Raw genomic sequence first — 27,032 nt, 5'->3', positions numbered from 1 at the left:
TCGGGATCCTTATGGAATTAATAGATGACAAGTTCAAAGGATACAGAAGGAAGAGGTTCCTCTTCTGCTGTGAAATGTCTGGATAATAATAAATTCCCATGGATTAGATAAGAAATTGCACAAACCTGTGAAAGAAAAGGACATCTAGGGCTGTGGATTACAAAGAAAAAAAATTACATTTCTGGCTCAAGAACTCCCTGAGCTACAAGTTCCTGGGATGAGGGAAAGAAAACTACTTTAGTGAACTCTAAGATGTTAGAGGTGGGCTTCTCAGAAATGCTCAGACTTGGGCTATCCTTCCACTAAGTTAATAAATGCTGATACCAGTGAAAATAAAGAGATGCTTGTGGACAGAGCGGGCTGTTCCATCATGTAAAAGACAGGCAGTGCTTTTAATCTGGTTGGGTAGGCTCAATTTTTGTTCAGTGGGGAGACACAGGCACCTCTGGAGATTGATTCGTCCCATCCTAAGGCAGAAGTCCAAGATAAGTGGGGTCAATCACCCACTGTCTCACTTCATTACTTTAATAGAAATCAGAGTAAATAATTTATTTGGGATGTCTGGGGCAGGGTTCAGTTAGAGACTGGAATTTTGGAAGTCTCCATGTGAGGTAGACACTTTTTTTCTCTTAGGAGGGAATGGAGACGTAGTAAAGACAGTCTGTGGAGCCTGTGTTTCATTTTACTATGCAGACAGGTCAGCTGCCTCCTCCAGACTGCAGATTAGTGGGTGTTTAGTGCTGTCTGAGCTATCCTAGTGGATCTGTCCTCACCTCCAGCAGATATCCTCGTTGCAGGTACCATTTCATACTCTTAATTCAGATGCCCTTAAATGGAGCCTTGTTGTGGCTTTTTCCTAAACGTTTTTGGGCACCTCTCCAGAAGGGCTTTGGCTTTCTATAGCTTGTGTCATTTCTTCTACATATAGAAGTATCTTGGGTAGCCTACAACCTATAAAGTTATAGTGGACAACTATTGAGCAACTGAACTAGACCAAAATTCACAAATAAACATCTACATACAGACATGTAAATTTGGGTGTCAGTCTCAAGCTGAATCCCAATTTTTATCTTTTAGATGACCAAACCAAGGTAAGATGACTTTTACCTAAAAATGATTTTGAAATATTCCACCTTAAGGACAGGGAACATTCATTAGCTTTTAGGAGTACCACTCAGTATGCTCAATAAGGAGCTCTTCCTTTTTGCCCCTTCTCCCCAGCATTCCTTTCTCCCAAATCCTTGCTTGGAAGCAGGTGTAGAGATCCAGCTACTGAATGAGAGCCACTTGTTCAAAAAAGGGCTCCTCAAGAATTAGTAATAAATGTCTCACGCCTACAAGTAATAGTTTCTAGTTTTAGCAACACATAAACCACAGAAGTCTTTCCTTTTCAGAATTTAGCATTTCATAATAGTGGAAAATAAACTTTGTTAAATTTGTAACACAATAAAAAAAAGCCATCTGCTACTTTATACGAGCTCTCAGTCCAGGAAACAGAAAATATCTTTTAATCACCAGCTGGCCATTAGTTTGACAGAACCTCTTCATCACAAACTACAAGTCAGTTTAACATGTGCAAGCAATTTTGATTTTTCTCAGGGAGAAAAATATGCCCTCTCTTTCCAAATATCTCTGACAGTTAGGATGGTTTAGCTCAAAGCTTCTCAGTTAGGGCATGTTGACATAGATGGGCACAAATGGATGAAGCTCATTTTGCCTGCACTCCGAGCTGGCTGGATATAGGCCAGCTCTGAACTGGAAATCATGTTAGGATGGAGCTTTGCCCAGGCTAATAAGATCTGTTGAAGGCAAATGCTGAGAAGCAAGACATATTGGATATTAGAAAGGAATTCTTTACTCTAATGGTGGTGAGGCACCGGAACAAGTTGTCCAGAGAAGCTGTGGATGTCTCATCCCTGGAAATGTTCAAGGCCAGGTTGGATGGAGCTCTGTGCAACCTGATCTAGTGGAAGGTGTCGCTGCCCATGGCAGAGGGGCTGGAACTGGATGATCTCTAAGGTCCCTTCCAACCTAAACACCAATACTGTGATTATGTGTTTCTATGGGAATCATTTTTCACTGCAGGCCAATTTTTAATAATGGAAATATTTCAGGGACTGAAGGACAGCATGAAAGATTGCACACACGGGTCTTTTCTCTCTCCAAATGTTGATCTAATCAAAATAAAGGCTTGAAATGAAGAGCTCTCTTTGATGGCTGTTATGGTCCTGAGGTCACAGTTAAGTAGCAGAACATAAACAGTTAATAGGGTAGAACCTAGCTCTTCCTAATTGGTGTGAATTGATAGCAAAACTTGGGATATCAAACCCATGACACTGATGTGGAGTCAGCATGAGTGAGAGTAGAATCAAACCCCTTGCGAGTTATCATTGCTCCAGATTTCTCTAATTTCTGGCAGGTTTATGGCAAGGTCTTTACAATATTTTAACTTTGCGTTTTTCTGTGTGTGTGTTTAACGTCCTGTCTCTGTGAATGCTGCATAACCACAGTGTGTTCCCCAGGGCATCCCTCCTACATACACACAAAGTTCTGCTTAATGTTTCACTTGGATTTATTTGAATCCTTTATTATTGCAGCACTGAATGAATGCTTGCATTAAAACTACTTTCCTCAGTAATTTCACCAGAAGTTTTTTTTTATTTTCAAATTGCTTCATCACATGGAGGTCACATTGACATTGTACTTACAATTCATTGCTGCAGAGGTTGTGAAAAAATAAAATTTTGTCTACCCACAAGACTTTTAATTCTCTAATTGAACACAAGAAAACCAAATATTGTCAGGTCCTACATAACAGTCAATAGATGGAGGTTGTATTGAGTATATTTGTTTAGAAAATAATTGAAATACCTCTTCTGATGGACCAGTTTTGTACAGGGAAATGGAGAGTTTTTCTGAATCCAAACATTTGAAGCACCTCAAAAATTGTTCTCAGCAGCTCATGGAATAGTTCCCCCCAGCTTTCCATGGAAAATATACTTACAGCAATTCTCAGGCTAATTTAGGTTATCTTGTGAAAAACTATGTGGCTGCTCTGAAGTCCATATAGAATTAAAAATTAATGGAATTTGGGTTGGAGATGACCTTAAAGCCTATCTTGTTCCAACCCCCTTCTATGGGGGACACCTTCCACTATCCCAGGGTTCTCTGAGCCCTGTTCAGCCTGGCCTGGGACACTTCCAGGGATGGGGTAGCCACAGCTTCTCTGGGCACCCAGTGCCAGGGTTTCACCACCCTCACAGGGAAGAATTTCCTTCCAATATCTGATTTAAACATGCCCTCTGTCAGTTTAAAACTACTGCCCTTGGTTTCCCTTGTAAAAAGCTCCTCTCCAGGGACTTTTAATTATATTTTATTTTATATTTAAAATGTATTTTAAATTAATATGCTTTAATATATTTTAGTTAATCAAATTTAAATAATTTCAGCTATTCTGTGTAGACAAGACCTATGTAGGGATGAGGCATGGAATTCTTCTGGATCGCTGAATGCTCCTGTTCCCTGCTATGATACTGGCAGTTTCCATCAGTAGGGACACAAATTTTGGCAAGTCCTTCTACATCTGAGAGACATCAGTCTGGCTCATTGGTCCTGCCATGGAACCTCTTTCTCTATCACAGGTAGCACAAGGTTGTGTTTTCTCCCCTGTCATGAGACAGGAGCATACATGGGTGATGGAGCAGTTGTCCTACCACATCTGGGGTTTTGGGTCTTATGGAGGGAAAGTTAGAGGATGGAGAAATGGAAAGCAGCCTAGCCTGGGAGTTTGTAAATCACATCAGCAAGTGTGAAGGTTTTCCTTTAGCAAACTGGGTTTATCGTGTGTGTTATTTTGCCCCCATTATTGGCCTTTTCCCAAATATTAATAAAAAAAGGGGAAAAAAAAACCCCAGAAATTATTTCATTTCACTGGCAAGGAAATATTAACCTGCTATGCTAAAATGAAATGGGGGAAATAAGGGAAAAGCAATAGTAGCTCAAAGATATTGCATTTCTACAAAACCTGAGAAAAGAGCTTGACAAATCAACTCTCCCACTGAGACATTAACCTAAAGAGAAAAGCATTGTTATGAACTCAGCAATGATATTAGACACTGGAGAACTCATCTAAGCAGTAGAAAACCTATCTAACATGCTGTTTAGCTTCCACTGGCCTAGGAATTAAGATGTTAGCCCAAAGAGAATACATGAACAGCAGTGTCTTTTGAATCACTTTTTAGAACTTGATTTCATTCACTTTTGTAGAACAAAATGATGGTTGTGTCCCTATTGCTTGACGCTACCACAAGGACAAAAATACCGAGTCAAACTTTAGGGAGAATTCCTCTCCCCAAGTTGAGGTTTAGGGCATACTTGATGTCCAGACCCTCTATAATCAAAGGGAAGCAACAAGCACTTCCCCAGGATGATTGTCCCATCCTAAATGAAGTGCCTGGAAGAGTCAAGCTGAAAAAATTTCAGGGTGGTGTGTTCTCTGCTCAGTATAGAAGGATTCTCTGTTTCTGGCTTATCCTAGGAAGAAGCAACTGAAAGGAACCACATGGTGGTTAATTCCAGACCAATGACTATGGCAAATTCTTCCCATGGCATTGCAAGCACCTCTGGCACATGTCACCTGAACTGTCCACCACCCCGTCCCCTGTGTCACCACAGTAGGTGGGACAGATAAATAAACCACCGATGTAAACTGGGTTTTTTTGTTTGGAACTGGGCAGAGTCCCAGCAGCCTGGGGAGAAAAGGGCTGTTCTTCTCCAGCTTGGTCAATGAAAAGTTCCCAGACAGAGGTTTCACTTGAAGAAGGTTTCACAGAGGGAGCCTGAAGTGCATTTGGAAAAAGAGCTTATCCACTGCAATCTCCAGGTCTCCACTCAGCCAGTCGCTGGATTTCCCAGCTGTTCTACTAAAAATAAATTGATGAAAATGAAAACTTTCTCTTGGCAGGGATTTTGACAAGTGTCTAATGTAGACCTGTGCTGATGCAGTCAATGAGTAATAATATCAGCGTAGCCAGCTATGGGAGAGGTTTATATTTTTCCTTTTTCCTTAGGAAGGGGGAGGGCCACACTGCAGGACATTATTTACAGTACAACATGATTCAGTTGCCAGAGGGGGAAAAGAAGCCAGCCCATTGTTCAAGGACTATGCATGGATTGAACATTAAGAAGTAAATTTCCCTGCCTGAAAAATGTAACCCCTACTCTCTCCCTTTGGCACAACTTCATCTGGGAGTTTTACACCTGAAACTTGGCCTCCAAAGGAAGACCAAAATCCCCACTCAGGTCAGACACAAATGAAGGCCATCTTTGTTGCACCCTAAAGAAGGAAATTTTCTGCCTTATGGAGTAGGATTTTCTATTAATTTTTAAAGAGAGGATTTGTTACAGTTGTAAAAAAGGCTGCAAGAGGTACAGCTGGGTTACACCAACTCAGGATCTCACAGATTTGCCTCTGAAGTCCCTCTGACTGATTTTTAAAGGTGTCTGATCTAAACCCAAAGAACACCAGCTGCAGCACCAGTGGGGATGGGTTGAGCTCAGCCTCATGATTTGTACCTTGAGCTACAACAAACTGCACTCTCTGCCAACTATTGAGATGCACGGCTCAGCAGAATGGGGCAGACATCCATTATAAGGTAAACAGTTACAAACATAAAATAATAAATACAAACCATAACTCTAAAAGCTTGGAAAATATTTATCAAGCCTTGTGGTTCTTCTCTTGTGAGAACAAGCATCAGCACATGCTGAAGGCTGACAAAGTGAGATCTCTTCTGTAATTCTGAAACCCTTCTGGAGAGTGAGGAAAAGTGTTAGAAAACTTTTGCTGAACAGCTTTCAAAAACAAATGATGACTTATTTGTGGCATAGTTTGTACAAACTCATATAATAGCTGAGTAATAATTGGAAGCTTTTTTCCCCCCCATCAGTTTAGAGACACTGTTAAATCTGACAAAATGAATGAAGCATCATGTAGAAATCATAGAATAATGGAGTGATGTGGGTTGGAAGGAACCAAAATCATCATCTAGTTCCAACATCTATGATAAACTTAGTGTCTCTCCTCTAGACTCATTCCATATTCCCACTTCTTTCCTCTGCTGGGGGCCCCAGAGCTGGATGCAGTTCTCCTGGTGAGGTCTCACAAGAGTAGAGTAGTGGAGGACAGTAGAGAAAAGTAGCTGATGGATTGCTGAAGAACACCTTTCTGACAGTGGCTGCAAATTCCCAGAAAGTGCTGATAAAATATCCATCTAGGAATATCCAGGCATTGCAGTAATAATCCACTAGGAATTGCATGTCCTACTTACTGAATATTTGCAAAAAAAAAAAAAAAAAAAAAAAAAAAAAAAAAAAAAAGAAAAAAGCCTGAGAAGCCAGTACTCACTGTTTACACAGTCATTAATGAACATTCACAGATATATTTTGCTCTGAGTTTCTTTCTCTAACTAAAATATAAGTGCAAAAACAAGATTGTGGTCATATCATGTTTAAACAGGCAAAGTTTCAAACATGAAGCCACATCTATTATTCAGCACAATCTTCTAAAAACATTAGAAGATGCCTTTTTGAACTTTGTGGTTATTTTTGTTAAAAGACAAAGCCTCTTCAGGTTAGATTTTATTCTGAAGCTAGGGTGTGAGTAGCAATTACAATGCTTTGTGTATGGTGGAGTGCTACTCCCTTCTAATCTAAAAGGATTCCTTCTCTCCTTCTCTCCCTTTTTTTTCATTCCTCCCATCCCTGGGCACCATCAGATAATCATGGAATCATTTATGTTGGAAAAGACCTCTAAGATCATAAAGTTCAACTGGTGATTTTATTAACCTAACCCTCTCACATTCTGAAACACACTGAAATCTTTACTGAAATACTACTCTTTAGTAACCTGGCAAAAACCAGCCCAGTTCTGTTGCTGTGTTATTTTTTCTGCCAGTTCAGAGCTGATGTGGTTCAGAAAGGGACCTGAGGTGCCCTGGGAGCTGATGGGAGTGGTGGAAGGATGTAGGTAAGGAGTGGAGGAGTAGGAAGGAAGGAAGGAGTGAGACCACCCCAGCTGCAGTACTTAAATGAATTCATCTGTGTTATCTACCTGCATCCTGTGTGCAGCCAGTCTTCTCTGCACTCATGGCAAAAATTAATAAAAGAAAAGATGCACTTAGAGTAAGGGTTGAGAGGTTACACTGTTTGCATCCTCAGGCATTTAAAAACTTTCGTAAATCTGGCTGGATTCGATTAACTTTAATTTTAGACTCATGTTCAACCCTGAGCAGGAGTGTAGTCTCCCAGAGTCCAGTGAATCACTAATCTGCTTCCATTTTAATGCACACTTATGTTATTTGCACAGAATGGAGAGAGGAAAGGACCTGATAAAAAATTAATAAACACAGATTAGCTGTATGCACCAATTCTTTTCTGTGCTGTATCAGCAACCTTGCCTCACTGTCTTCCTATCCATTATCAAACAAGGTTTTCTTTTCACTATGAGAGAGATGTGAATTCAGAGGTGGATCTTGAAGCTTGGTAAAAACCTGGGATGTAGCTTTATTTCCAAGTATTATAAATAATTATTTTTCTGGAACTATCCCAGATAGATGTAAAACTAAGAAAGTCACTTCCCTTATCTGTAAGGACAAGAGTTCAGCTGATGGGAATCTGAGCTGAAAATATTGCAAGAGTGAAGCACTTGGAATAGGAGTCAGGGTTATTGTACTACAGGGGATTCCAAATCTTTTTTTTTTTCTGTTTTCGATTGGTAAGAAAAAGAAAAAAACACCTGCATGGCCAAAATTCTGAAATTATGTGTAGGATAAGTGGAATTGACAATTTTATTTTTACTTCATTGATTTGTCTTGTTGTTTTGATTTGTAATCCAATTCTGGATTAAAAGATAAATGTTTTGAATATGGCAACAACAAGGAAGACAATTTTTTTTGTTGTAAATAATAAATATATTTAGATTTCATCACAATTATTAAAAAAATACTGATGAGATGAAATCACTATTTTCTGAAAGGATGAACTTAATAATCCCAATGGAAACATTTGGCTTGAATTATCTCTGACTTGCATTTATCTAATTTAGGGATGGTGCCACAAAGCCACCTGGGATAAAACCTTGAATCTAAGAGGGGGGAATGTATAGTGAAGGGATCTCTTAATTGTACCTGATGGTATTGATTGGTTTTTAGTCTTCCAGGAGTGGAAGCAGAAATCTTGATCCAGATGCTGTTATTTCTTGCATTAATTTACAAATTTATGCCTTTTTCATCATCCCATACCTTTCTAAAGTCTGTTTGCTTCAATGCATCTTAGTGCTCTGCCACTCAGTGCTGTGAAAGAGACAAGGAAGAAATAATAATTGCAGTTTCTAAGGATCTGCTCACCTCGTTTTCATGAACATATATATTTTACTTTAATTTTCTCAATGCCTCCTGTGTTTTAGAAGGAATATTGAGTAGGTATTTTGGTTCTGGGGAAAGGTAGTGGCCAGAGGTCTGCCTGAACATAAATCTAAGTTGAGGAGGTGACCTTATCTACTGGGGATCAAGAAGGACATGGACCTGAAGGAGCTGCTCATCCTGGGGAAGAGAAGGTTCCAGGGAGCCTTCAGAGCACCTTCCAGCACCTAAAGGAGATCTACAAGAGATCTGGAGAGAACTTTGGAGAAGGGCATGGAGTAATGGAACAAGGGGGAATGTCTTCAGACTAAAAGAGGGTGAGTTTAATCAGATATTAGCAATAAATCCTTTACTCCGTATGGGGTGATGCTCTGGCATAAGTTGCCCAGAGAAGCTGTGGCTGCCCCATCCCTGGAAGTGTCCAAGGACATATTGGATGGGGTTTGAGCAACCTGGGATAGTAGAAAATATCCCTGGCCATGGTAGAGGGGTTGCAATTGGATGAACTTTAAGTTCTCTTCCAACCCAAAACTTTTTGTGATTCTGTGATCCTATCATTGCTCATTTGTTTGGCTGAGCTACACCTGGTATACTGACACCAGGCTTATGATCTGACAAAGCTGTTGGGCTATTTTTCCATGGATTCAACCAAAAATTCATAGCAAAACTCACAAAACAACAGGGATACCTTTTATGGACATTTATTTCATTTGGGGAGAGCACTTCCTTGCAGTGCCTCGTTCAGTGCTGAGTTTCCAGACTTTACCATGAGACAATCATTAGGGCTGACTCTGTGTGGGTTAGTGAGACCTTCCTGCATGAGATTTGCCAGCTAAAAAACATCCTGTGGAAGGATATGCTGCTGGTATCTGTCTTACAATCTCTGTGGGATTCAGGTGCCTGTCTGTGTGCTTGCACAAAGCTCTGATTTTGGGTAAAGGTTCACAGAGCCATGTGCCACATGAAGCACCTAGAGTGGTCCTCTCTTCCTCTGATGATGTCAAATAATTCAGTTTCCACTTCCTCTGGATGTGCAAGACCTATAGTGACATTCCTTTTAAGCAAGGTCTGAAAGAACAGACATTTCCAGATATGCTAGCACAGCACCTTCTTGTTGCTGCCAAATTGTCACAAAATCATGAATTTTCAATGAAAAGCTGCATCTGCCTAAAGAGAGCTCGGCGAGGGACCTAAACTGCAGTACATGGGAGGCTTTTGGAAATTACATTGCAGACAATTAAAGGTCACATTGTTTAGCTAAATCATAACACATCACTATGAAGGAGGCACTGGTTACTGCCTTGACTATGTCAATTTTTAATTGCATTAGTGGTTTAAGTGACAGTTTCTTTATTTGCCTCTTCTCTCAATATATAGCAATGAAAACAGCAAATCACCACCAAATTCAAAGTAACTAAACATATAAGCTTCTTTCCCTGCACTTTGCTAAAAAAAAAATCCTCATTCTAGCCTTAGAGAGCCAGTAAACATTCTGACAATCTCCTGAAATGACACATAGACTGGTATTATGAATATCTGATAATCTGAGAAAGGTTTAATGAGGTGTAAGATGAAAGTACACAAGCCAAATTTAAGATTCCGCATCAATTCCTTCTGTACCTGACTGGGTGGAAAAAGAATGAAGTGCCACACTTGGTTTCCTCTGACTTGTTCTTAAGGACTTGAAGTTATTCTTACATCCCTCCAAGCTGAGCATCATCTTAAGCTCTTTGACCACAGACATGGGAAGTTTGCAAAAAGAAATGTTCATGTCAAAGCCAGCCTGTGTCCTCCAGTTCCAGCCTTCTGCCTGCCCTTGTGCAGCTCAGCTGTGCTAATACTGATGCATGGGGAGCCTGAAACAGTGCAGGTTTAAAGACATCGATGTAATTTATTGTTTTTTAAATCTCACTCATTGTTCATTAAGTAGTACTCTTGTCCTTCTCCCCATCCCTGGAGTGAATTGAAGAGCTGGGACAAAAGTGGGAGTGAGTCACAAGTGAAAGAATTTATTTAACTTTAACCCCTGATGCAGGAGTAGTAGTTTTAGCTGCTTGAGCTATGTGAAATTAATTCCACAGTAAGTGATGTAGAGCTAATTGCACAGGGACTGACAGTCAAGAGCTTGACAAAGGCTCTGTGCAGGCACAGCATTCTGTGATGACCAAAACTTCCTCATTAGTCCTTCAAGCTTCCCCAATTAACCTCCTGTTCTGCTTTCAGACTACAAGCTCCTGAGTTTTAGGGCAGTGTTAAAGGATTTCTGCCTTCAGCTGGTGCTGAAATGAATCCAGTGGTGTTTAGGTGGCAGCTGCCTGGCAGGACCTGTACATGGTTAAGTGCTCTCTTGAGTCTCAGTGACAGTTAAATGTCCAAATGACTCTTTAAAAATCCATTAGTGCCTAGTGGCACATTGAGTTGTTCAGTTACCTCAATAAAACTCTGTTTAAATTAGAGTAAAATGATAATCAAATTCCTTACTATTTGCAAACTGCTTTATGACCGATAGGTGTATCAACTATTATTAGCCCAAAGGCAGAGCTACTCTTATCGCTGCCACCAATATCTCAGCTCGTTTTACTTGGCAGGATTTAAACCTAACGGTTCTTATCATAAAAAGAGAAAGAAAGTGTCATCAGAACTGATTGAACTACATATTGGCTACGTTGTGTTGTAATGGCTGTCAAAGATAAACACAGGGGTGTCTTATCTTGTTTCCTAATCTCTTCAGGTGTAATGTTGTCATTCATTTTGTTAACTCTCTCTTTGTATTTAAACCCCGGAGAGACCACAAACTGAAAAATACGCATTCGGTCTATTTCTGCTTCCTATTGGTCTGTTTGTGGGAATAATCGTTTCAAACTCAGCGACCACAAATGAGTTTATGTTTATACAAAACTTCCTGAGAAAGCACAGGGGGACCTGCCACCCTTCGCTGATGAGTTGACAACATCTGCTGCTGCTCGCCCTGTTTTAGGCGTGGTCTTGCAGAAGCCTGAGCTGCCCTTGCTTCTCCCAGGTCTCTGCAGGTTTATAGGAGCTTGTCCTGTAGATCTGCTTAATTTCAATCTCCCTTGGCACTCAAATGAGGTGTTCCCTGCATCTTCCTTGTGTAGATAAGGAGAGACTCTGGTTGTTACACAGGCAAGGTGTCCTCTAATCCATCAGCAGGAAGTGAAGGAGAAGGAGCTATTCCAGCTCTGCTGCATCTGTGATCATTAGCTCCAAGGAACAAGCTGGGCCTGAACAGACAGCAGCAAAATTGATGTGTTAGACATAAAGCAAAGAATGAATTCCCCCTTCTCCTAGAGCAAATTAATTGATTTTTAAAATGTTTCTTCTCCCCCAGAGCACTGCTGCTTCTGGATAGTTTCTCACCTTGTCCTAACAGTACAAAAAAACCCTTACTGTTAGTTTTACCTTAATAATAACCCCATGAAGGAAAGAAGTAATCTTAGTTTTCTCATTTTAGAAATAGAGGACTGAGACTCAAAAGGGGGGATATGTCTTATCTATTTATATTTGGGCATTTGGTCTAAGCCAGTTGTTTGCTGTCCCTCTGTAGCTGATGGAGGAAGGTAGGTAATTCCAGATTCAAATATCCTATTTCTTTTTAGCCACTTAATTTAGCAATGGAAGAGTTGGCCTATGCCTAATCCCCACTGGGATCCTGAGCTAGGTGGAGAAGGACTTTGGTCTTCTGACTGTGTGGGTGTTCTCAGAGTTTGCCTAAAATATTCTAATAGGATCACAGCCCTCACAAAATGCTGTTTTAGCTGCTTTGCTTTGCAAACCCAGCCAGTGGTGTATGATCTCCCCTGCTTAATAGCCCACTGGTTTGAACAGTCATTTAGGAAGTGAAATCTCACAGTTCAGCCCTGAGAGAGCCTGGCTTTATCCCTCCTAGAAGCATGACCTAGATACCTTACTGCTCTGCTGGGGAGAGATGTGCTACCACATCAATCACAAACAAATTTGAGACTAGTGGCAGAGGCCTTGGGGTAAAAGGACCAATATGTGACTCCTGAATTTGTATTGATAGAAGAAAGAAGGTGCATGTCTCCAAGACTGTGGCTCCTCCCAGGCAGAGGAGACAGGTACCATGGAGAATAAAGGTCACTGGAGGAATTTTTTAACACCCAGGGTTTTCTCAGCCACTTCTGTTGTCCTGTACAGCCTGAAGAACCCAGAGCTATCAGGATGATTAATACAGTAATGCCCCAACAACCTGATTTCTTGGATTATTTTCTTTCCTCTTCCTCATCTAAATAATAATAATAATAATAAAAAAACAACAAAAAAAAACCCTCAGTTTATTTGCCAGTCATCTGTAGATGGTTAAAACAATTATTGGAGTCTCACACAGTACAGATAAAAGCTTTTCAGCCTTTCCTAAATGGTCATCAACTTCCTCTCACTGAATTGGATTAGGCAATTTCTGTGACTTTGCAACACTTGCCCTTTAGACAAGAGATGGAATCTTTCTAGGAATTTCAATTTCAATTTCTGATTGCACTGATTGAAGGGAAGACAAGAGAAAAAGGTAAGTAAAGAGAAGAAAGAGAGATGGGAGAGAGGAAGAGGACAGGAGAAGAGATGAGAAAAAGAGAAGAGAAGAGAAGAGAAGAGAAGAGAAGAGAAGAGAAGAGAAGAGAAGAGAAGAGAAGAGAAGAGAAGAGGAGAGAAAATACAAAAGAAATTAAAGAAACAAAAAATAAAATAAAGAGGAAAAGAAATCTTTAGCTATTAAATAGAAGGTAATATAAAGAAAAGAATTGTAACTGGACTGATAACCGTGTCCCTTAAATTAATACTGAATAATTGGAAATGATAATTTGCAAGTGACATTTCCTGCATGGTTAACCATGGTATAGGCTTTATTGTCATATTGTTAGAAATGAATAAGTTGCTGCACAACTGCTAATAGCATTTGTAGCTATTGAAGATAAGGTAACAGTAAGGAGTAATCAAACCACATTCTACCAAGTATAAAATGACTATGTAAAATGACATCTATAAATCAAAGCTTAATTAGCCTGATGCAATTGACAATAACTGGCCAGCCCATTTCCCTCAGGTGAGCTGATGGCACAGTCAGATGGGATGTCCTGGATGTAGCCAGGGTACAAGGCTGCTGCTGTCCCCAAGGAAATGCTTCTTGCACCTTCATACCTGCTGGGTCATTGCTCTCTTACCATGGTTTCTGGCCATTAAAAAGCTTGTCTGAGAAATAATAAAAGTAAATTAGGCCAAGCCAGAATATTTTGGATGAGTTCCTTGCTATAGATCAGGATCTCCCCCTGATCTGGAGGTCTGTGCATGAAAGGTGGGAATGCTGTTTTGGGTTGGGTGCTCTAGATGTCGAGAGGACACAGAAGGAAAGCGCTGGAAGGATTGGAGGTGTGGGGGAAATGCCTGATGGTGTAAGAAATGAAGAACTCTATTTGTTTAGCCCGTATGAAAGAGGACTGAAAAATGCTTTGATTACACTGCATAATAGAGAAAACACCAGAAGTGAAAGGGCAGTTTACTTTGTCAGAAAGCAGATAACAAGGATCATGGATATGAAAGCTAGACATGCTCATCTCAGAAAGAAGGCACATATCTTTTTAACAATGAGGCTGATTAAGAAACTACAGAAAGGAATGATGGAGTTTCCATTTCCTGATGCATGCTGCTTAATTTAAATTGAATCACCTCCAGGTAGAATTGTGCTAGTCCAACACTAGTTACAGCCTAGATACAGGCCTAACAGGATGAGATGGAACAGGAAGTCAAATCAGATGGTTTACTTTTTAATAACGTCTTTAAAATATAAGAATTAGATAACACTGTCCTGTGGTACTAAAAAAGCTGGTATAAACCCATTTCCTCTCATCTCATCTCATCTCATCTCATCTCATCTCATCTCATCTCATCTCATCTCATCTCTCATTTCACTTTTGATCTAGGATAAAAATATATGATTCCACTAGGCAGTCCAGGTTTGTCTCCCCTTTTTTACAGCTATACAACTGGGAGTATTATTATTATCACCATTAAGGTTTAAGCATATGTTTAATGTGAACTTAAACACTTCTTTCAACTTGCAGCCTTAATCATTGCAGTGTAATAAGAACCAGATCATTACAGAGCAACAGAGCTTCTGCACCTTAGGCAGTGATGCCATTAATTCATATAAATGAGGCAGCACTGGGCCTGATAGGTATTTGGAAGGGAGTTTCCAGTGCAAATTTTTGCTTAAAATAACTTCTGTTGAACTTACCCATGTAGCTGCTAAACGAGTGCATTGCACTGAGGAATGGGGACAGGAACCTAAAAAGAAGATAGAAAGACAGAGATGTAATAGGTGCAATTGGAACTGACACAGGAAGGAGCTGGGAAGTGAATGAAGGCATGCAAGGAAGTCATGGAATCAGAAAATGTTTTGGGTTGGAATCAAGTTCCAACCACCCCATCATGGGCAGGGATAATGCCCACTTGATGAAGTTGTTCAGGACCCTGAAATACTTGAGATATAATCAAAAATCAATCTGGATTATTTTCACAGCCATCCAGAAGAGCCTCTAACCTTTGCCATCAGGCACAGGCTAACTGGGTTGTGACATAAAGGGTGCATCTAGGATCACAGGGATATTAGATATAAGGAAGAAATTATTTTTTGCAATGGTGGTGAGGCTCTGGCACTGGTTGCCCAGAGTGGCTGTGGATTTCCCAGACCTGGAAATATTCAAGGCCAAGCTGGATGGGGCTTTGGGAAACCTGGTTTACTGGAAGGTGTCACTGGTCATGACAAAAACCTTGGAACTGGATGATCTCCAAGTTTCTTTCCAACTCAAACCATTCTGTCTTCATTTTTCTACTATCAACCTAGGGAACAACATGCTACCAAATTGCTAAATGCAGGTTTTAATAAGATTATTAAAAAATACCTTGGCCTAAAGAAAGCAAAAGATCTCTGGATTTAGTTTCCTAGTACATTATGAAGTGTAAATATTGGACAAATATTTGTTAAATTTGGATTTCTATGAATTTTCCTTCTGTGCAGCATTCCTGGCATCAGTCATTCATTCTGTTTTACTTTCAGGCTACTCTTACAATCAAACTTTTTGGGATTTGGTAACTTAGTATCTCTGCTTTTCTGTCGAATATGGTGAAAATTGGCCTAAATCCAGAAGTTCTCACTGTAGAACAGGTAGTAAGATACAAGGCACAGATAATGTCATCTCATGCACTTTGTCCCCTAAGGACACCATATTAAAAAATGATTGGCCATTCATACAGATACCAAGGATAACAATACAAACCATAATTAAAGACAGTAAAGTTATTGGAAGGCATATTAAACCATGTACTTCAAGGTTTAAGATCAACTCTAGCTGTTACAGAGGATTATAGCTCTATATTATAGGAAATATTTGATTTCTAGGTCATTACAAAAAAAAAAAGTTTTAAAAACATCAATCATTATACTTCCTGTTCTTTGTTTTTCTCCCAACTAGAATGATTTGGCCAGATTTTATAGTAACCAGAATTTCCCCAAATCATCAGGATAATCTAAACTTCTTTTGTGTAGCAAAAAGATTTAAGACAGAATAATTTCTTTCACCTTTCACTGAGAAGGGAAGCAAGATGGGAGTCACAAAATATTTAACTGACGTCTCCTGTGAAGTTTTTATTTCTTCTTTGTGATGTCCTCATCTTCTGATTCAGGATTTAGCTGGAAAGGGGCACTGGGATGGATGGATTAAGTCTGGCCCAGGCAGGTTGTGTTCATGTGTAGGACACCAGACCTTTCTTTCTATTTTTGTTTTTAATTTATCTGCAATAACTGAGTTATTATAACTGTGTTTCATATAGATGTGACTGCTTTCCTCAACTGACCAGAAGAAGAGCGAGGACCTGACAGCTCAGAGGGGAGGTAATCTGAATTTCTCATCAATCTCCTGATTTGACACTCCTTGAGAGGTGAGATACTGAAATGACTACCCCAGAAATGACCAGTGCAAGTATGAGTTTTTGTGCCTACAAACTGAGGTAAAGTGCTCCAAGGTTAGGCTTAGGCTGGAAGGAAAATTCCTGCTGCTGAGGCAACATCTCTTTGACAGTCTGCCAACATCTCCTGAGATTAAGGCTCCTGTGACAGCTGTTTACTTACTTACAAATTGCATTTGATTTAATGATTTTAGTTGGAAATAACTGTGACTGGACCAAGATACAGAGCACCTGCCAAAGCTCTCACTCTGGAAAATTAATATACAGTGTCTAGAGCCAGAGGATGAACCATCAAATACTGGAATAGACCCTTTTTCCTTGCCATGTATCTTTCCCAGGGTTTATGGGGTAAATTTGTATATGAAAAGTAAAATTGACGTGTGCCTAGCATGAGGAGGATCATATTCCAAAAAACAGTGATATATATATGTACACAGAAAACAGTTGACCTGAATTCAGGAGCATTATGTGGACATTTCTTGGTGTGTATTTAATCTTTCTTTCTCCATCCCTTAAAAAAGAAAGCAAATTGTAAACAGCAACAACAAAAAATTAGAGAAAGAGCCAATGAATAACAGCAAGAAAACAAACCAGGAGAGGTGTTCTGCAGTCTGCACTTTCTCCTCACCCATCCACACAGCACATTTGCAACTAAAGTCTCCAAAAGAGGATTTTGCAGTTCTAACCATGTCTGACAAAGACACCACCACCTCCACCCACCTCTTTCATGACAGGCCAAGTGTGAACTGACTATTTACTTCACTCAGATGTCTCACTTCAGTGAAAAGGTGAAGCAAAAATTGTTGCAAGAAGTTTGGACTCTGGTAGGTCAGTGGCTCATCTGTACTGTGGTGGCAATATTTCCTTCCAGCTACCCTGTGCTCCTGTGCTGCTACAAACATGCAGAACAAAAGTGTTACAAAATTGTTCCAAAAGTGGCTCAAAGGCCATTATTTAAGAAAAACCATAAGCCAATTCTTCTGTAGAAAAATAGATATCATAGAATCCTATGAGGGTCTGGGTTGGAAGGGACCTTAAAAGCCATCCAGTTCCAACCCTTCCCATTGGAAGGGACAACTTCCAGTATCCCAGGTTGCTCCAAGCCTTGTCCAGCCTGGCCTTGAACACTTCCAGGAATGGAGTAGCCACAGCTTCTCTTGGCAACTTGTTCCAGTGCTTCATCACATTGAGTAAAGTACTTCCTAACATCTAATCTAAATCCATTATATGCTGGAATACATCTGGTGCAGTTCTGCTGGTCAGAAATACCTGCACTGAAATCAATGTTATTCTCAAAAAGGGAGGTAATAAGAAACAGTTTCTTTAGTAGAGGAAAAAAAAAATTTAATATAATTGAGCAGACAACCAGTAATCCCAGTAAATTCCATCCTTGGCATTAGTGATGCTATATTGACAGGTCCCAGCAGAGAATTTGGCCAACTCTATGACCAGATCATATTACAGCAAATGCTGCTTGGAGCATCTTCATACAAAGCTGGAATATAACTGAGCAAAATTACGAAAAGGAACTGCTTGAAGCAGGGTATGATTTTGTTTGACAAAACCAAAATAGTTTTATAAAAGAGGAGTTCAGGGTGGGGTACTACAGGACTGCCAGTGATACACAACCAAATCCCTGAGCTGATGGATGCTAGAGCCCTCTCATGAAGCTTTCTGTTACACCTTGGCCTACTGCCATTTCCAAAGTGCAGGGACAATGCAGAGGCACTTTGCTCGCTCATATTCCATGGGTGTAGAAGACCTTAATCTTCACTGTTAAACTAGAACAAAAACAAATGAAACAAACAAAAAGCAAACATGCATTTCTGCTTTCTTCTGGGGGTGAAAGACAACAGGAAAACTAGTTTTGCTTCAGTTCTCAGTATTTGAAATCCAGTGGGACCTTTTGGTACAAAAGCTCAATTTGGACTGGATGGGAACCCAGTTTACTAGTTTAAGTCACTGTTGGCTAATACAGCTCGAAGCTGTTCTACAATAAAGCACAACATTCAGCTGTGAGCTTTATCACTGGGACTCATCTGACCTTTCCCAGGTAAGCTGGAATTGCTTAACACCGTGTCTACCCCAAAACTAATAGAACCTTTCAGCTTGGCTTAGGCTATCACTTCACTTCCCTGACATCAATTTCTAAAATAAAATAGAAGGCTAATTGGTAAATCAGGCAAGTACTTTTTTCCTACCCCCCTGAGATATAATGGTCAAATACATTTTCAAATCTAAACTACCAACAATACAAAGGTACAACTTAAACACAGAAATAAAAGGGGAAGGATGAAAGTTCAACAAGAATTTTCCAGGTCAAATTTATTTGCCTTGATGGGGACAGGTATTAATCACAGTCACCAGGCTTAAGGCAGAGTAGCCAGTTTTAATCAGCATGGTTGAAAAGTCCAGGGAAAAAATGGATATGCAGGAAACAATTTACCTCCAGGGCTTCTGGCACCCCAAGACTATTTTTACCTCACAATATCATGCTACTGTACTGAAATACTCTCAGAAAATGCAAGACCACATAGGCTGACCATAGTATGAATTCTTCAAAAACTACTTGCTGTGAGATGTTGAAACTGAAGATAGATACTAACAGGGTGCTCTGCATATTATGGGTTGGATTTTGACATGTGTAGTGAAGTAAAGCAGAAGGAATGACGGGAGCAGAACAACTGATCCAAGTGGTTCAAGGGCAGAGCCATACCCAGTGATTGCTCCTTAGCAGGAGGATTTTGGATGAGGAACAGTAGGTGATGCGAATGATGGGTGTGAAAAAGGCTTTTCAAGCTGTCCAAGGAAATTCAGATTAAAAGAAGGTGAAGGAGTGTTGAAACTAGTTAGACTCCTAAGTTCAAATCTCTGCTGAATGCCCCAAAGACAAAAATTCAGCCCAGGGTATAGAAGATGCATCACAGCCCAGACTGGAACATGTTTCAGCAGCTAATCTGAATATGTGGACACTATCAAGAAGAGTACAGAAAAGAATGAAACATTAAGGCGTGAAGACTTTAGTACTGCAGTTGTGACTGTGAGGCACCGTCCCATACCGTTGCTTTCTACACTAAACACAGACAAAAAATGGAGAGTTCCTGCCACAAACCACTTCTAATCTCAGAATAAGGCACAAATATCCTCTAATCACCACCCACAGCACCTGAGGTGGGGAACCTCCTGCACCCCTTGGCAGCACCGACATTGCTCTCTTGATCAATGTCCCCATCAAAGCCACCCTGCTGCAGGAAAAGAAGAAGCCAGAAGCCTCCAGGAGAATGTGTGGTCCCTCTCTGGCTGGGGCTGGAGCAGCTCTGCGGGAGCATTCCTTGGGCACGATCTCCAGGAGCGCTCCGCGTGGAGCTTCCTCCAGAGCTTGGCCGGCACACAGGAATCTGATGTTTAGAAAGCCATTTTCCTGTCCGTATAAACAATCCAACCACAATAGCCCAATTCCTGGCTCCGAGGCCTCATTTAAATGTTGGTCAGTCGAGGCCCACAATTAACATTTAATTAGTAAACTCCTGACAAAGGCAGGAAGTCTCAGACTTTCCCTTCATTCTCTTTCAGGCCTCTGAAGGGAAGGACCAGGCCTGTATTTGGCTTTCCACTCAGCAGACGGGTGGGTTTTTTTTTGTTCCCTCTCCCAATTTCCCTTTGCTTGCAGAGCAGTTGCTTTCCCTGAAGCAGACAGGCATGACCTAAATATGTTGAATGTTTGGCTGGAAATAATCTACTTAACATAAATATTTCCATCTAAATTTTACCCTGGATGGCTTCCTTAGTATTCCCTGAGGACCAAAGGAAAAGTGCTTTTTCAGGGATGAGATGGTGAGGAGCTTGGTCACCTGCATTCACAAGCCCTTGTGGTAGAGAAAGTGCCAAAAAATCTGATTTTTTATGTGATGCTGGAAAGTGATGCCTATTGTCTGTGATTACCAGGACAAAAATGACCTCTTGACAATAAGAAGGGAAAATGGCTATGGTTAAAATCAAGAGAAAGCACTAACATGGATGTTGGATCAGACCATGCCTGTGATGAGGCTCTTTGCTGAAAAAGTGTGATGGAATTGGCACAGTGGCCTTTTCCCCAGCATGGCAGAGGGACTTGGAGTTCACACTGTAGATTATGTTACATTTAGGCATTGTTCATTCATCCAGAGAACACCGAACCTCACCTTTGGCCACCTAGTTGCTTTTCATGTGATTATTCAGGAAATATGAATTACAAGTAGAGCTTGTTTTTAAACAATGCTAAAACAATCTGAACTTGCTGACTGGGAGTATGACAAGATAGAGCATAACACATAAAAAAATTATGGAAATTTATTCACTTGATCACACCCTGAGAGAAAAGTAAAGGTGTGAACAAAACAAAAATAATAATTGTAAAACCAGTTTTTTTGAAAAAAGACTTCCGTTTTCCCCCCTGATATCTATTTTCCATTGCAGCACACAATAGAGTTCAAGAAGTCTGTCAGCTGGCATGATGTATTTTTCTGCTTACAGTTTTGAGATTTTCTCAAAGTAAACTTTGCTGTTCTCTCTAAAGAGAAAGGTGATACTGTACCACCACTCATACAACTGTTGGATCCTTTTGCAAAGAGGGACTGTGGAGAGCAGTGAGGTTGTTTGAATTGTCTATCTTACCTCTCTTTGTCTGCCTTTTGTCAGACATGGAGAGATTGGAAGAATTTATTGTTTCATAATATGAATATCTGAAATCATAATCATCCCTTTCTCGCTGGGATCTGGCCATCTGAAAATCAATTTGGCTTTGGATTCATTGCTTCATTCTATTTTATGTCTTTAACTCATTGTTTGGCCACCATTACACCTTCAGCATTTTTTTCCCCTTGTGTTCACAGAATTGGAGGGAGACAAAGTGATTTATGGGAATGCTTAGCCCTGGTTTGTTTTGGTTTAGCACAAACATTAAAAAGCATTGTCAGGCACATACCTTCTGTGTGCTGGACAGGGCTTGAGAAAATATTTTCCTTAAAGACCTTTCACAGGTCTCTGAGTATGGACAAGGTTTTTTGCTAGGTATCTAGGTCAATATTTAGCAGAATTCTGTTGGAACATCCTGTTTCCTCTACATTTCTTCTGCAGAGAGAGATAAGCCACTGCACTTCTTTATCCAGGCCACTTACCCCTGTCATCATCCACACCAATTCCACTCACTTGGTTGGATCATGGGGTGAGCAGAGCCACAGCTTTAACTTCTTTTTTCATACTTTCCACTGATGCCTTGAAACTTATTCTGAGCAGAAGTTCTGAAAGGTATCCCAAGACTTTGGAGACAGAATGGGTGAACCTTACATCCCTTATTAGGATAACAACAACAACAACAACAACAACAACAACATGGGAGCTACCTGACCAAAAGAATTCATCTAAAAAGTAGAGATCCAAACTGAGCAAATCACCTTGCTAGCATATGTGAAAAAAAAAAACCCAAAACCAACCCAGCTGGGATAGCAGAGAGCAGGGTGCTATTTTTCTCCCTTAAAAGTGGAGAAATCAGATGTTTTCCTCCAATGTTTAGATCTCACAGTGATGGTATCCTAGACATTTACTTGGAGGTAGGCTCCTGTCTCATTCATCTCAACATAGCTGAGATAGATTCATCCCACATGGAATTTACCTGAATGCAGGTAATTCTGTAATTTCTGTGTTGTACACTATTTTTGTGCTTGTTCAGGACTTACCAGAAAAAATAATCACTACATAGACAGCTCCTAACCAGCAGAACTTTGAGTTGAAAGGACCAATGCAAAACAGAGGAAACCCCAATCACTTTTCTGTTAAGCATCACTAGAACCATATGGAACTCTGGCATTTATCAGTACAAAAGATAAAACCATTTTATTTTCTTATTACTATTTTTTATTTAATTGTCTCCATTTTGGACTGCTGGTTTTCTTTCAGAATTTCCCTGTAAGGGGCATCCTGTCCCAAAGAGCTCTCTGTGAATATTGGACCATCATTTTTGACGTGGTGTGAAATCCATGCTTGTATCAACCACTGCTGGTGTTTGAACAGACAGAGAGAAGAGCTCAGATCTCCAGATCTGAAAATAAAACCAGACATATCCCACTCTCTCCAAGGTGTTTGGATAGTCCAAATCTTCATGCAACAGTCCTTCAATACCTGGAGATCCATCTGCATTCCATAAGACAGCGTTTTCCCAGAGTTTTGATATATCCACTGTGCAATATAGAAGCTCAGAGTAAACAGGTAAAAATGAACTGGTTTGTGGATGGTATTCCTGAGAGATGTTGCCACTGTGCATTAAAGGTTAAAAAATCCATCAAAAAGAAATTTTTCTCTTAAATAAAGGAACCTTGTCTCTAGATGACGAGCTAATAGGCTGGGTCAGTTTTTTATAAAACACCTGATTCCCTGAAACAGTAAATGACCCCATAACACAAGCACTGAGAGTAAAAGCATGGTCTTAGTTGCATCAGTTCACTTTTCTTGTAGTATTTTTTTAAAAAATTAAAATTAAAATCAGGAATAGAAATAAAACAGACCAGAGTTCGTGACCTGTTCAGGAATGCAATTAGCCCATAAAAATCATGACTGGGATTTGTTGCAAGGTAGAAACATGATCCCTTAAAATAAAGTTGCCCCTTTGCAAAGTACCAAACGATGGGGAAGAACAAAATAAGGGAGAGATGAACAGTTTTTATTTTAACCCCACTTCCCTCCCTCCTCAAGCAGAAAAAGCTGTAAAAGAAAAGACCCATCACCTCCTGTAGTCAAGTTTCACAGCAAACAAGAAGTCCTGAGCAACTCTGTGATTACTTTTATCTCTGTAAGACTAATCCCATGATAAACCTCTTGTTTCCTATACTTGATGTACCACTATTTTACTAGTCCTGAATGCATCAAGCACATTGTGGATGGCTCACTACGAACAAACAGAACCTGACAGTTTCCTTCCTTAAAATAAACAGAAGTGGTACTTAGACACAGTTCAAAGAGTTTAGCACTCCCAGAATGGCTATTATTACCCTTTAGGTGGTCATGTAGACCCAGTTTTTCATTCTAGTGAAGGCAGCTTTTTAAAATTTTGCTCCCTTCCTATTTTTTAACTGGCTGTAAAGTGATTATATAATTACGAAGCCTGTTTTTTTTACAGTCCTCTGCTTCCACTTTCCATGCCAAGTGATCTATGTGTTTATATCACTGCTTGATTATTTCCACCTCCTTTTCTGAGAAAAAATTGTGCCATTTGGGCTTCTCAGAAAGCATTTTACCAGAAGCAACACCATACTGAACAGCTGACCAACAGCAGCAGAGGCTGTATTTAAAAAATATTACAGTTACCTCTATGAGGCCTTTGATCCAAAGATTCAGAGCCTTAACAGTTGCCAGTCTACACAGAGTTCATAAAAGGAGTGCAAATTAATATGCAGTTACTGTTCTGAATAAAATTTCTTCATCATTAGGGTCTGTGCTTATCGTGTGTGAGTGTAAGGAATTGCCCAGAGTGCCTAGGACTTCAAGATTATACACCAAGAAGATGAGGAGAAAGGAATTTATATTCTCTGATAATAAATATCAATTTTTTGATGGGCCTACTGAATCAAGCCCAGTGGAGACACGAGCACATGGCATAAGGGAAGCTGAGCGTTTTTTTTATGAGTTTTACAATGAGAAAATTCAAGATCACTTATGAGATTGGATACTGCAATCAAGGGTGTAGAAAAGCCAGAATCAAACTTCTCTCAGAGTGCACAGCAACAGGACCAAGGCAACTAAGGAGAGTAAGATATTGTGGACTTTTTTTTTTTCACCTTGTGGGTGGTCAAACAGTGGAAAGGAGACCTGTGAAATACCATCCTTGGGAATATCCAAAATTCTACCAGGTGGCACACTAAGCAATTTGATCTAACTTCAAGGATGGCCATGGCTTGAGTGAGGGGCTGTATATGTGACTTTCAGACTTTTCTTAAACCTGTCTTCTCAGTAAGAAAGTAAAGAAAAAGTATCATTATCCAGTGGCTATTTGGACCTTTCCCTCCAGCAGTCAATGTCCTGAACTCCGGAATAAAGGCAGGAACTAATATCTGTACCTTATGTTCCTAATACATTATTAGTGCTGTGCCACTCCAAACGTGTGTGATTGAGTTTTCTCTGGAAGTGGGTTGTTTTTTGTTTTTTATGTTTTCTATGAAAACACCTTTCTGTGTTAAAAAATGAGGGAAATGCTGAAAACTGAATTTCTTGGGTTTTAGAAGGAATGTTTTCAGTTCATGGGGCTAACTTGAAGGTTTTCAAGTTCATGACAAAAATTTCCTGTTTTTCCATAGTGCATACCTCCTCTGAAAAAAATTATGCAAGTCTCTAATTGTCAGTTTAGAATCACAGAATAATTTAGCTTAGAAAAGACCCTTTAAGACCATTGAGTCCATCATTAACCCAGCATTGCCAATGCCACCACTAAACCATGTCCCCAAGTGTCACACTTACACATCTTTTAAGTAGCTCCACAGTTGGAGACTCCTTTTCTGTTGTGATGGCCAAGAGAAAAATATTTTACCCCAACATTAAGAGCATACCAAGAACTCTCTGTAAAGAAGCCTATTCATTTTGAGCTTATTAATGCCAAATGAACCCCACAGATCCCTACTGAAGTGCTCCAGAAAGGTCAGAGGTTTAGAGAAGTGTAAAACCATAAGGTTTAGGGCTGGAATTCCCAACATGCTTGAAGGAGAAATGGAATGTTTGGTGGTGCTGCTGGGCTTGTCACATGTCGGGACAGGGTGATGTGTGACTGTTGCAGGTGTGTTAACAAACCCCTGCAGTCACTATTCTTGGTTCAAGTTTTCAAGAAAAGTTGCTGGGTTAGTGTTCTTGGTTAGAAGGTGTGAGCAAACCCAAGACAAGCAAAAATCCCATGTCTAACCAACAGAAATGTGCGGAAATGGTCTCCCCTCCTCTGCCCTGGCTGTTATCACAGTTTGATGGTATCTCTGTGATACCTGGCTGGTATCACAGTTTGAGGAGCACTGTGTCAGGTTTAGTGACAAAACCAGGGGAAGAGCTGTACTGGGAAACCTCAGCTGTGAACACACCTCCCAGCCAACCTCCTCTGCACTGGGGTTCCACTGGCAGCAGACCTATGGGAAGCTCGGCTGTGGCCTTTCCCCGAGGCAGAAACTCCCTGGCATTATTCATTTTGGCACACACTGAGGGGATATCACTGCATGCAATACCTATCTGCCATTTCTTGGGAAAAAAAAAAAAAAAAAAGAAGAAGAAAAAAAAAAGAAGACAGGAATGAATGGTATAAGCCTTATGTTTCAAATATGATACTTGACAGGACTGTCTCTACCAGTTTGTCAGTGCCAACAGTGATTCGACTGTATAAATCAGCTTTGATTTTTCCCAGGTTGCCAGGGCTGGAATAACCTGTAACACTGATTAGGTTGTGGGTGTTTTAAAGCCCTCCTAATGTATTCAGGGAGGGGTAACCATCCCCATTTTATAGCTGGGTAAACTGAGGCACAGGGAGAAGATGCTAACCAAGAGCTACAGTGCCCCAGCCTGAGAGAGAAGCCAGCTCTCCTGACTGCTCAGCGCTTGCCTTTTAACCACTAGACCATGAATCCTGTTTGCTTTGTTTCCTTGGGTTTTGGGCATGTTTGTTTTCCCCTTTTATGTACCTAATGATGCTGGTCCACAGCAGGCAGTGGACAGCTGACGGATTACAGGGAGGGAATGGGGAGCAGGATGCTCCACCAGCTCCAGGGCTATTTAACCTTCCTCCTATGGTGCTGGTCTGGGTCCCTCCCACTCATGCTCATATAACATCCCTGGGGCAAAGACAACAACTGCCTAAATGGAAAAAGGAAATATTTCCTGTGTCTTTAACTACTTTTAGTGCCGTTTGGCACCTTCAAAGGAAGCAGTGTGCTTAGCTTAGTCAGCCAGCATTCGGTGGGTCTTCAGAAACCTGTGTTTTTGGTGGATAAAATCCATCAGAAGCTGCACATTGGGAGCATAACTCAGCACTCCCGCAGAGCTGGTGTGACCCCTCTGACACCCAAGAGGCCAAACTGCAGAGCAAAGAGCTCCTAAACAGGCCACGCTACTCAGGCTGGTTTTCACTCTCACTTCACAGAACTTCATTTTAGACTCCCTCCATGTTGTTCATCAAAATCTCTGTGCCCAGGTGCTGATGAATCGTCTTTGCTTCTGTACTTCATCTTTTCACTGAAGGCTCTGGTTAGCAGGTCAGGGAAAAAGAGAGACACAGAGAGACCAGTGCAAAGCCTGAGGAGTCACCTGCTCTTTCTCTACCTCACGCCATCTGCAAAGCTGTTAAACCACAATCCTGCCCAGTTCAGTGGCAGGGAGGACTGGTCTAAGCAAGTGAAGCAAAGTATTTTTGTGCAACTGCTTCAAGTATATCTGTAGGCACTGTCTTTTAGCTTTTTTTCCCCCATTTCCCCCATTTTTCCAGCTGGATACCCATATCCTGTTTACAGTGTAAACATGTCTGAAAAAAAAAAAAACCTGCAATAATTTTCTGTGCATAGGAAAATGGGTCAGATAGCCTTTAAGTCCTTATCTGAGTTTTTCCCTTTTTTTTTTTTTGTC

At 40.5% G+C, this 27,032-nt stretch overlaps 1 long non-coding RNA gene across 2 annotated transcripts in view; it reads left to right on the top strand.

Annotated features, from left to right (window-relative positions):
• The window catches only part of LOC146763528 (uncharacterized), a 54,704-nt gene extending 27,672 nt beyond the window's left edge, over positions 1-27,032 (top strand). For both annotated transcript variants that reach the window (XR_014952154.1, XR_014952155.1), the window contains exon 4: positions 1-27,032. This exon is cut by the window's left edge. This is a non-coding gene — a long non-coding RNA (uncharacterized LOC146763528).

Source organism: Lonchura striata, chromosome 1A (assembly GCF_050655825.1).
Source record: "Lonchura striata isolate lonStrDom1 chromosome 1A, ASM5065582v1, whole genome shotgun sequence".
Classification (NCBI taxonomy): Eukaryota; Metazoa; Chordata; class Aves; order Passeriformes; family Estrildidae; genus Lonchura; species Lonchura striata.
This window is presented reverse-complemented; position numbering and strand designations above follow the sequence as displayed.